The sequence below is a fragment of the Echinops telfairi genome, unplaced genomic scaffold, assembly GCF_000313985.2.
Source record: "Echinops telfairi isolate 266 unplaced genomic scaffold, ASM31398v2 ScPeMD7_70;HRSCAF=299, whole genome shotgun sequence".
NCBI lineage: Eukaryota > Metazoa > Chordata > Mammalia > Afrosoricida > Tenrecidae > Echinops > Echinops telfairi.
The window spans coordinates 29,762,751-29,773,243 of record NW_022103968.1 but is presented as its reverse complement, the minus strand read 5'-3'; the positions used below and the strand labels follow the sequence as shown (position 1 = coordinate 29,773,243).

Below are 10,493 nucleotides of genomic sequence, written 5' to 3'. Positions count from 1 at the left end.
GGAAAATGAGGACCTAATGCCGGGGGCTTAAGTGGAGAGGAAATGTTTTGAGAATGATGAGGGCAATGAATGTACAAATATGCTTTACACAATTGATGCATGTATGGATTGTGATAAGAGTTGTATGAGCCCCTAATAAAATGATTTAAAAAAAACTCGGCTTATACATGAGTATACACATTGTACATATATGACAGCACATTCCATGCACGGTTTCTGTGCATACTATAGAATATGTGGACCCCTTGTCTGGCACGGAGGTTCTAGATGTTTAGCCCAGAGTGTCAGCATAAAATTGATCCCAAGATGTCACGCAATAAATGATACTTTAATGGAACTGAAGGTTTGGAGAGAGGAAAGAATTCTTAATGGGCATTAAGCAGTACATATTTTCATTTGAAGAGTTCAAACAATGATCATATATATTTGAACTGAATTTCTTACAGCAAATAGATTATCTTAATGTCATCTTTCATCAACCAGTAAATATAGTCTACATTTCATAATGTAGTCAAATCGAAAAACCCCTTCCCTTAACTATTACACAAGGGGAGGGGGGGGATACCATTTTACTCCTTCTGAGGTTGGCAACAGCTTGACTTCCATACCCGAACTCAAAGGTCAGAAGATATGCAGAACATTGTTTTCCCGTTGTTCAGTCTAAAACATCCCAAGTCATTCTCAAACTCCAGGTTCCTTATCCTGGAAAACGCCCTCACCCAGGAATTAAATATAACACTGGGGTGAGGCCCGTTTGGTTCCTCGGTATTCATCCAAGTCTCCCATTGGAGAATGAGAGTGGTTTGGGAATGTTGTGGTTAGAGGCTGTGGAGTTGCTTCCAATTCATAAATTCAACAGACTGAATCCCTGTGTGCCACAGCAAGCCCAGGATGGGTGCCGGTCTCCATTGTAATCCATGTAGCTGACTCTTCCTCTTTGGCATTGACGCCACAAACCACAATGGCCTTCTCCGACTTTGACTTTCATGGTGGCATGACTTTCATGGTGCCTAGTCAGGCACGGATTAGGCCTCAAAGTGACCTTGTGCTTTGGGACCCTTTATGGAAGTATTTTTGCAGTAGGTTAGCCCAATATACAGTAGTTAATTTCTCACTACTGCTTCCATGATCATTGTGACGGTTAGATTTTACGTCAACTTGGTGGTACCTATGTGAAGGTAGGGGTGGAGTCCAACCTGTCAATCAAGTTACAGCCTGATGATGCCTCCATGGGGGTGTGGCCTTTTGACAAGAGAGACACTGAGAACTTCTCTATCTTACCCCTCTTCACCTTCCTGCTTGGCTGGGTTGTATGTCTAGCTCTAGAATTCGCAACCCATGTGCCCGGTCAACCCTGAGAAAGGTGGCACCCTGCCGTATTCCTGTGACCCTTGGAATCTACATGATTCTGCACCCACTGGCCTGAGTCCCCTAGCCTCTCACTTTGCCTTCTTACTTCATCCACCTTGTGGTGGTTACATAATCTGTTGTCAACTTGAGGCTTTTAAAAGTAAAGGGGTGGAGTTTAGCCTGCCAATCAAGTCGCAGCTTGATGATCTCATTTGGAGGTGCAACTGAGATAAATAGCTCACTGGAAGCCACATACACTCACTCACTTCCTGTGAGACATTCCTGTTGACAAGCCACATGGAGACATGCTGATGGCAGCCAGAGCCTTGGACCGGCAGGAGCCAGTGGAGACCCTGCCTAAGGCCTCAATCACATGTTCCTTGTTTTGAAGCTTGGTGCGGATGGACATGATGACCTAGCCAATGTGAACTCTAGCCACGGTGCCTTGAGGTTCTCCAAAAGCACCTCTCATTCTGGTTTGGAGCCTAGTTTATGGAGGGCAGAAATTAGCCAGGCCAGAGCCATAGACAAGCAGCAAAGGGTTGTCTCCAGGGTCACTTAGGGTAGCCCATACATACCAACAGGCTGCATACACTATCAAACACAGGCTTGTTGTTTGCAGCCACTGCACACCGGCCCCCACAAGGAGGACGGCCGGCTTAATTGGCTGCAGACCTTTCCGTATTTTAAACTCTGCGGTATTCCCTACTACACCTGGGTCTATGTCCAGGTTCTGCATGAACACAATGAAGTGCTCTGGAATTCCCATTCTTCTCAATGTTATCCACAATGTTGTCATTCAGAATCAAAATGGCTTTGCAGAGTCAATAAAATAAACGTAAACATCTTCCTGGTAGTCTCTGCTTTCAGCCAAGACCCAGCTGACCTCAGCAATGACCTCCCTCCCTGCACGTCCTCTTCTGAATCCAGCTTGGATTTCTGACAGAACCCTGTCAATGTACTGCAGCAATCATTTTTGCATTATGTTCAACAAAATTTTACTTCTGTGGGATAGTAATGATATTTTTTGATAATTTCAACATTCTACTGGATCACCCTGCTTTGGACCGGGCCCACATATAGATCTCTTCTAGTCAGTAGGCCATGTAGCTAGCTCCCAAATTTGTTGGCGGATGAATGAGTACATCCAGCTTGGCATCCCTTTGTTAAAACATTAATCGGTGTTCAATTTCTGGAGACAATGCCTTCAGTGCAGCCTGGACTTCTTCCTTCAGTACTATCAGTTCTTGATCATATGTTATCTCCTGAAATGGTTGAGCGTCAACCAATTCATTTCTTATATGGGGTCTATGTCTAGTCCTCCCATCTTCTGAAGCTTCTAGCATATTGCAATATTTTCCAAAAATAGTTTCATATATCTATATAAAATCTTCAAATATTGCAACTTGAGGCTTGAATGATTTCTTCAGCTCATTCGACTGGAGATATGCTGAGTGTGCTCTTCCCGTTTGGTTTTCTAACTCCAGGCCTTTGCTCTTTTCATGATAATCCTTTAATTCGCCTTTGAAACATTTTACTTCCTACTAGAATTGTAAAGTTACTCTTTTACTTCGACCCTTTGAAATCTACTCTTTGACTTCTTCATTTCTTGCATTTTTCTCAACTGCTCTACATTCAAGAGCAAATGTCAATGTCTCGCCTGACATGCGTCTTGGTCTTTCTTTCTCTCTCTCTCTTCCTTGTCTTTTTAGTGGCTGTCTGCTCTCTTCATGTCTGATATCCTTCATGCCAGCCCATCATTTGCTTGGTCTTTCCTCAACATTTCTGAGATAGTCTCTGAATTCACGTACGGTAGACTCACTGCTTATTTTGGATCTCATGAACTTGTTTTCATTTTCTTCAGCTACAAATGGTCTGCTCTGCCATTGCTTCTTAGCTTCGTCTGAGTCTATTAAGCTTCTTCATGGTCTCTTTCCACAGATGTACTTAATTACATGTCTATGTATTCCATCCGGCAAGGTTCACATGTATAATGACCATTCATGGTGTTGGGGGAAAGGCGGGAGGGAGTATTTCCAATGAATAGGTCATTGTTCTTGCAAAATTGTATCGGGATTTCTCTGGCTTCTTTTCTATCACCAGAGCAATATTTTCCAACTGCCATTTCTTTGTTTCCAACTTTCGAGACCAGTCACCGAGGATAATCAGTACATCTTCATTGTATGTTTGGTCAATTTCAGACTGCAGAAATTGGTTTAAAAATCTTTAATTTCCTCATCTTTGGCATAAGGGATTAGTGGATAGACTTGCATAATGGTCATATTAACTGGTCCTTGTCGTAGCACCACTTCCATTTCACCGATCTATCTTCCATGTTCCATTTCATTTTTGACAACCTACAATGTTTCTAGATTCATACTCTGTACATCTCATGCTCCAATTACTAATAGATGTTTGAAGCTGTTTTTTCTCTTTCTGGAATGCGAGAAGTTAGACTCTTAATTTTGATGCATTTTAATTCCAGCCACAAGCAAAGGGTAAAAACTTTACTGTAGCCATCTCCTGCATCTTTGAAAAAACATGTCCTCCTGAAAATACATTTGCAGATCATCAGTGCTTGTAAACAAAAACAGTAATCTGGGCAAGGCCCCTATTTGCATCCCTGGGCCATCTAAATCTGTCAGTTTTGGCATTACCACACGCACACACGAAGAACTTCCCTTTAATGGTTAGAAGTTTGTCTAGTGATCTGTGATACTTTCCGGCGCCCCACACAGGGAATTATTTAATTTCATTTCTAAGGGCCAGATCCTGCCCTTGGATACATGTGAGTAATAAGTATTGACGTCAATGGAAATCCGGGTGTGCTTCTGAGGGCAGAATATGGCCCTCTGCGTATTCCTAACGTGATTGTTGAAATTCTCCTTGTTGAGACTGGCTTGATTTTGGCTCCCTTTCTCTTAAATGTGCACACAGCACCAGCAGTGATGCCCGAGAGCTGGGCTCAGATGCAGAGCTCGGCAGCTGCGTGGGATCCTCGGTGGCCTTTTGACCGAAGCAAAGGACTAGATTGGAAGCTCTGCTATTGACCTGGTGGTCGGCAGAGAGCAACAGTTCACATTTCCACATGCCTCTCCTAAGAGAGGAAAACAAGTAAGATCACAATGAATGTTGATAGCTTTCAAAAAACATAGAATGAATTCTATATTTATTCTTTAATCTTAAAATTGTATATTTTTGCTGGGGTTTTTTTTTTTTCATTTTACTGAATTGGATTGTAAGTTCTAATAATTCCAGAACATCTATACTTCTAAGAAAATGTAGACAAATTGGTAAAATGGCAATCTGGGACTAGGGGTTGTCCAAACTAGAACCCTAAGAGTCCTCCTAGACTCTGCAGTTTTCCTCACCAATCTCTACTCCTTTGCCATGGGGACATGGACAGTGGTGCAAGTGCCGGCATGAACACACACACACACACACACACACACACACACACACGTCACCAAGACCTCTCAGTTCTACCTCCTTATAGTTCTTGAATTCTGGCTTTTCTTTTCAATTCCACTATCTTCAGTCTTGTTCATCCTCCCCACCACCACCACCATCCCATAGTTGACTGCAAAGGTCTCACTGATCTGGTTTCTTGCCCCTAGTCTTGAAGCCTACCCATTCTCCATCCAGTGGGGAAAAGGGGTCTTTTAAAAATACACATCAGCGAGAGATGGTCTCACTAATACAATCCAAAAGTTTCCTTCCCATTGTCTTTAGGCAAAACCTAAAAGTCCATTATCTAAACTGTCCCAGAATGGCAAAGTCAATAAATCTAAATCCTCTACCAAAGCATACATTAAGTTCAGTAAGATTAGAAAATGTGTATTATGTTCTGCTTCCATTACCAGTTAAAATACCAGACTTGAAAAAAACACCCTTAATGATCAGCAACATTATTTGGTAGAATGGATACAATTTACAATGAGTAAGCACAACATGCCACATATTGCCCTTTTACGTGTCTACTGAGGGAAAGGCACCCCTCTGATACAGAAGGAACGTGCCTGTGATTGCTTAGGCCTGCGTTAGCTCACCGGAGGCCAGGAGTTCATGTCCATAACGAGTCATCAAAACCTGGTGAAACTGACAAGAATTTAATACCTAATCATTTGTTCAAAAATTCTTACCATCGAGATATCAGTTCTAAATACTGTTTCTGACCATTCACTTTAGAAATGCAGCTCAGTAAAACGTTGATCAAATGTTTAGTCTGCAGGCACTAGACTTCCAAAGGGGACGACGTGAGCCCTGACCTTGAAAAATCACTTGATCACTTTCATGGTCTTTCTTGGGTGGCAATTTTGAACTGGATTATTAAACTGTGACTCAGAATGCTTTGATGTCTGCTGGTGATTTTAAGACCCTGACCCTAACTTCAGCATGTCCCAAGACCACACCATTTATCCTCACCCTTCATTTCCCAAGTCCCCTTCTCATTCACTCTATAAACCCAGCTCTTTCCTCCATTCCCCTTTCACACACCTGTCTAGCTACAGTGGGCTCTGGGATGTCCCCAGAAATCAGTAGACATGTGTACAGCACAGGGTCTTGGCCCATGGTACTCCATCAGTCTGTAACACTCGATCCCCTGCTGTCTCCCTGTGATGTGCTGCTCAACCACTCAGCTCTTTCTCAAACATCACCTTCTCGGTAAAGTATGCCCTCAGCGAGGGAAAGAATGAGGACCTGATGCCAGGGGCTTGAGTGGAGAGCAAATGTTTTGAGAATGATGAGGGCAATGGATGTACAAATATATTTTACACAATTGATGTATGTATGGATTGTGATAAGAGTTGTATGAGCCCCTAATAAAACGATGAAATGATTCCCTCAGCGTGGCTTTTAAATGGAACATCGACTGTCATCCTCCGTACTCCTCTTTCCTATTTTTATTTTTCTGTTTTAGTTTCACTCATCTAAGAAGGTATATATTTCATTCTGTTTAATAATTATTCTTTCCTTCTACAATGGCTATTGTTGTATCCTTCAACCAGTAAGATAATTTACAGCAGATAGTGGATCCCCCAAATTTCTCATGAAGGAAAGTGAGAACTTGCCCAAGATGAACCTGAAAGAAGTGGGAAGTTCTACTGCAGCCAAGGCACCTGCCAACACAATGATTAAACACAGTGCTGCCAATTGAAAAGTCCATGGTTCAACCTCACCTGTGGCCCCACGGGAGAAAGATATCACAGTCCGCTATCCGTAAAATGTACAGCTTTGGAAACTATGGGGCAATACCACTCTGCTCCAGAGCATCACTATCAGTCAGAATCAACAGGAGGGGCAATCAGTCCATTCAACACGAGTTCCTCAGAACGATAAATCATTAACAGTAGACTTTCATAAGGATGGAGCCCTGGCGGTGGAGTGGCTACACATTGGGCTCTGATCCTCATGGTCAGCATTCAAAACCGCCAGCAGATCCGCGAAAGAAAGACTGGGCTTCCTACTCCCATAAACAGTCAGCACCATGGCAATGAGGTTCTCATAAATACAGATTTAAGTATGCATGAGGGTAAAATAGTTGTTAACTACACATGCCTACGTGTGAAATACATGACCTGATCAGTAGGTGGGTGAGGCAAGCAAAATACCTTGAAGAAAAATTTAACATGATCCTATATGTCAAATTGTTAAAATAGTTTCTAAAAATTATTTTTGTCTGTACATTCTTACTGCATCAGATTCCATTATTGTTGTGATGGTTGTAGATAAGCTGGAGCTCGGTTTTTCAAAGTGTAGTCCAATAACCACCTGCATTAACAATGTCTAAGAATTGAAGAAGAAATAATGCATTTGAATTAAAGGGCTGGTGAAGAATACTCAAAGTACTATCGATTGCCCAAAGAACGAACACGTCTGTCTTAGAAGAAGTACAGCTAGGACAGTCCTTAGAAATGAGGAAGGCGGGACTTCGTCTCATGTGCGCTACGTATGTTATCAGCAGAGACGAGCGCTGAAGTTTAACAATGAGCATCATTTTGGTGTTGTCAGGTGACGTCAAGTCGATTCCAACCCTATGGATGGCGGAACAGAACACTACCCAGTCCTGCACCATCCTCAAAATTGTTGTTTGGCTTAAGCCCATTGTTGCATCCACTGTGTTATTCCAGCCTGTGAAGGGCCTTCTTGCTTGCTAACCTTCTACTTTAGCAAGCATGCTGTCCGGCTCCAAGGACTCATCTCTCCTGACAGGGGCAAAGTGTGTGAGACAAAGTCTCACCGTCCCTGCTTCCAAGGAGTATTCTGGCTGTACTTCTTCCAAGACAGATCTGTGTGGTCTTTGGCAGTCCACGGTGGTTGCAATATTCTTCACCACCACCGTGATTCAAATGCATCAACTCCATCTTCCTTATTCAATATGCAACTTTCACATGCACATGAGGCGCCCTCTCCTTGGGAGAAAGAGAAGGCTTTCTACTCTGGTCCAGAGATACCAAAACCCACAGGGGTGGTTCTAGTGTGCCACATGGGTCACTCTAAGTCAGAATGGAATCGATAATGCCCAAATTAGAAAATGAGTTTGTTTTAAAACATTTCTACCTCCTTTGGGGCACTAAAAGAGACACGGGGCTAAAACTAAACTTTTAAACAGAGATATACACCCAGTACTTGATTCAATTTGAATCTTGGTGTAGGGGTTACTCGTTAGGCTGTGATCTGCCTGGTCAGCAGCAGTTCAAACCTGCCAGAAACTCCAGAGGAGAAAACCAGGGCGTTCTCTTCCTGTAAACAGTTACCGTCTCAGAACCCCACAGAGGGGTCACTGCGAGTTAGCATTGACTCTGGAAGTGGGTTGGGTTGGGTTTTGTGAAACAGGGTGATTAATACCCTGTATTTTGTCTAAAGTCTCTCAGCAACCACTGCAGTTCAAAAACTGGTCCCAGGTCTCCAGATTTTAAGCACATCATTACTTCTGGAACACTCCGAGTTGTGTCAATCTATGAATAACAGAGTTCCTTAACACTATGGCTCCACGTGCTGTGATGTTGGCCTATTTCTCTGTTTCGAGAAGTTGTTCTGAGAAGAAAAGAAAGACTGGGAGTCTGCAATGTGTGCTCCATCCGGCATTCTGTGCTCAATTCCCCATTGTGGCATTTCTTGATAGCTTGTGCCAGCATATTCTTCTGTTTCAGCTGCTTTTAATTTACTGTTTTGCGGGAGCATGAATGTCATTACTTAGTGCCCTACATCAAATTTTCTTGATGTCGCAATTCTGTCATATCCCTTACTTTTTCCTGGTCCTTTTACATTTTTTTTTTCACTAAATGATTCGTTTACTTTGTACATTAACGTAAAGCAAAATTGACTGTAGATGTTTCATTCTCTGAGTTTTTCTTTTTAAGAGCCTATAATTCAAAAGCTCCTCTTTTCCTGAACTCAAATGGTGGAAAAACTAGAAACTTCTACACAACTCGTCTTAGCTGGTATGCTTTTATAGTCTTATCCCAATATCAGACCACTGCGGAGAGGAGGAGGGGCAGTGGGAGAGACAGAACTGGTGGTCAAAGAGAGTTCAGTAAAACAGCTTCCTGCATCACCCTCACTGAGGCTCACATGCACGTCAACCTATTACAGCATTCGAAACTACACTCACTGCTACTGCATGGGTTCCAACTTATAACGACCCCATCGGACAAGTCAAAGGCCCTGCGGGTTTCCGAGTCTAGCAGTCTCTACGGGAGCAGAAAGCCTCATCGTTCTCCCTCAGAGAGGTGTGTTTGAACTGCTGACCTCGTGATTTGTAACCCAACATGTACCTCACTGTGCCACCAAGGAAGCTGATGCTAAGAAAACTTACACTGAAAAGACATCCAACTTGTTAACCATATTAAATGTTCCTTTCATTCAACATGTAAGAACATCCTTTTCAATCACCTTATAGCCACACAAAAGCTGGCCAATGAAAAGGAAGGCACAATGGCTAAACAAATCTGCACATTCATAGAAGGGGCTATTAGGCACGCTTAAAAGCCCATGCTGAATCTGTCAAACACCTTACGACGTGGACAACATTAGAGAACATTATACTAGCAAAGTTAGTCGCTCTCATAAAAATGTGTGTATGGATTGTGATGAGAATTGTACGAGTCCCCAATAAAATAATGTTTAAAAAAATACCACAAGCCCAAAGAACGTTTTTAAAGTTTTATTTTCAATACAGTTTCATAGGCTTACTATATGCCAAGCTAAAGCGAGTACCTTGCCCAAAACTATCTTAAGTTCAAACTTTACGAGCACACACGCGTGCATGCGCACACACAGAGGTTACAATCAAAGACCTTATATTTAGAAGGTCTATTTATACAAAAATAATAATCAAGCTATTTTGTGTAGGAGAAACAGTGCTCCAGCAATGCTTTACCATCTAACTTGATGGGCACTATAGTGCAATGATCAAAGTAAACATTAAATAATTCGTTATTCTAGGTTGATTCCAGACTAGCATGTAGCACAGTTAAGAAATTATCTCTATGACACTTCAAAGTTCTATAATTTAGATCATTTGCCTGAGAAGGATATGTAACTTTGACTTCTCATTTGGATAGTATCACTTTGATCACTATTTGTGTTCAAACTTCTTAAAAATGTTTTGATGAGAATGACTTCAATAGAAGCTCAACCGTAGACACTGGATTTGTTATTGGCTTTGCTTTAGGTTTTTATTGGAATTACCTTTAAAGTCAGAGATTGTAATGGTATTTTATAACCCACATATATTTTGACCTTTACTGATCTAATAAAATGAAGCTTCTGCAAAATTATAAATAAGTATTTTATGTCACCATGATTATAAAGTAGGATAAGGAGAAATAGAAATGGTTTTGCACCAAGGATAAGACTTCACAGACGATGGCGAGGCCAGTGGTGTGGGGAGGAGAGAGGGAGAGAAAGGACTATGGAGGCAGAGGTGGTGGCAGTGGAAATCAAATGTACCATGGTCCACCAGAAGAAGGAACCAATCGTCTTAGAAGAAAGACAATCAGAGTGCTTCTTTTTTTTTAAATCAATTTATTGGGGCTCATACAATTCACCACAATACATAGATCAATTGTGTAAAGCACATCTATACATTTGTTGCCCTCATTATTCCCAAAATTCGCTTTCCTCTTGGGTTCCCGGAA

General features: G+C 41.9%; 1 protein-coding gene and 1 non-coding gene across 2 annotated transcripts in view; both read right to left on the bottom strand.

The window, feature by feature from the left end:
- Window positions 1–10,493, bottom strand: part of HPSE2 (heparanase 2 (inactive)) — a 668,247-nt gene that overhangs the window by 560,395 nt on the left and 97,359 nt on the right. The gene's annotated exons all lie outside the window — the stretch shown is intronic.
- LOC115870007 lies at window positions 1,891–2,023 on the bottom strand. The gene has a single exon (XR_004046479.1). It is a non-coding gene; the product is annotated as a small nucleolar RNA SNORA70 (small nucleolar RNA).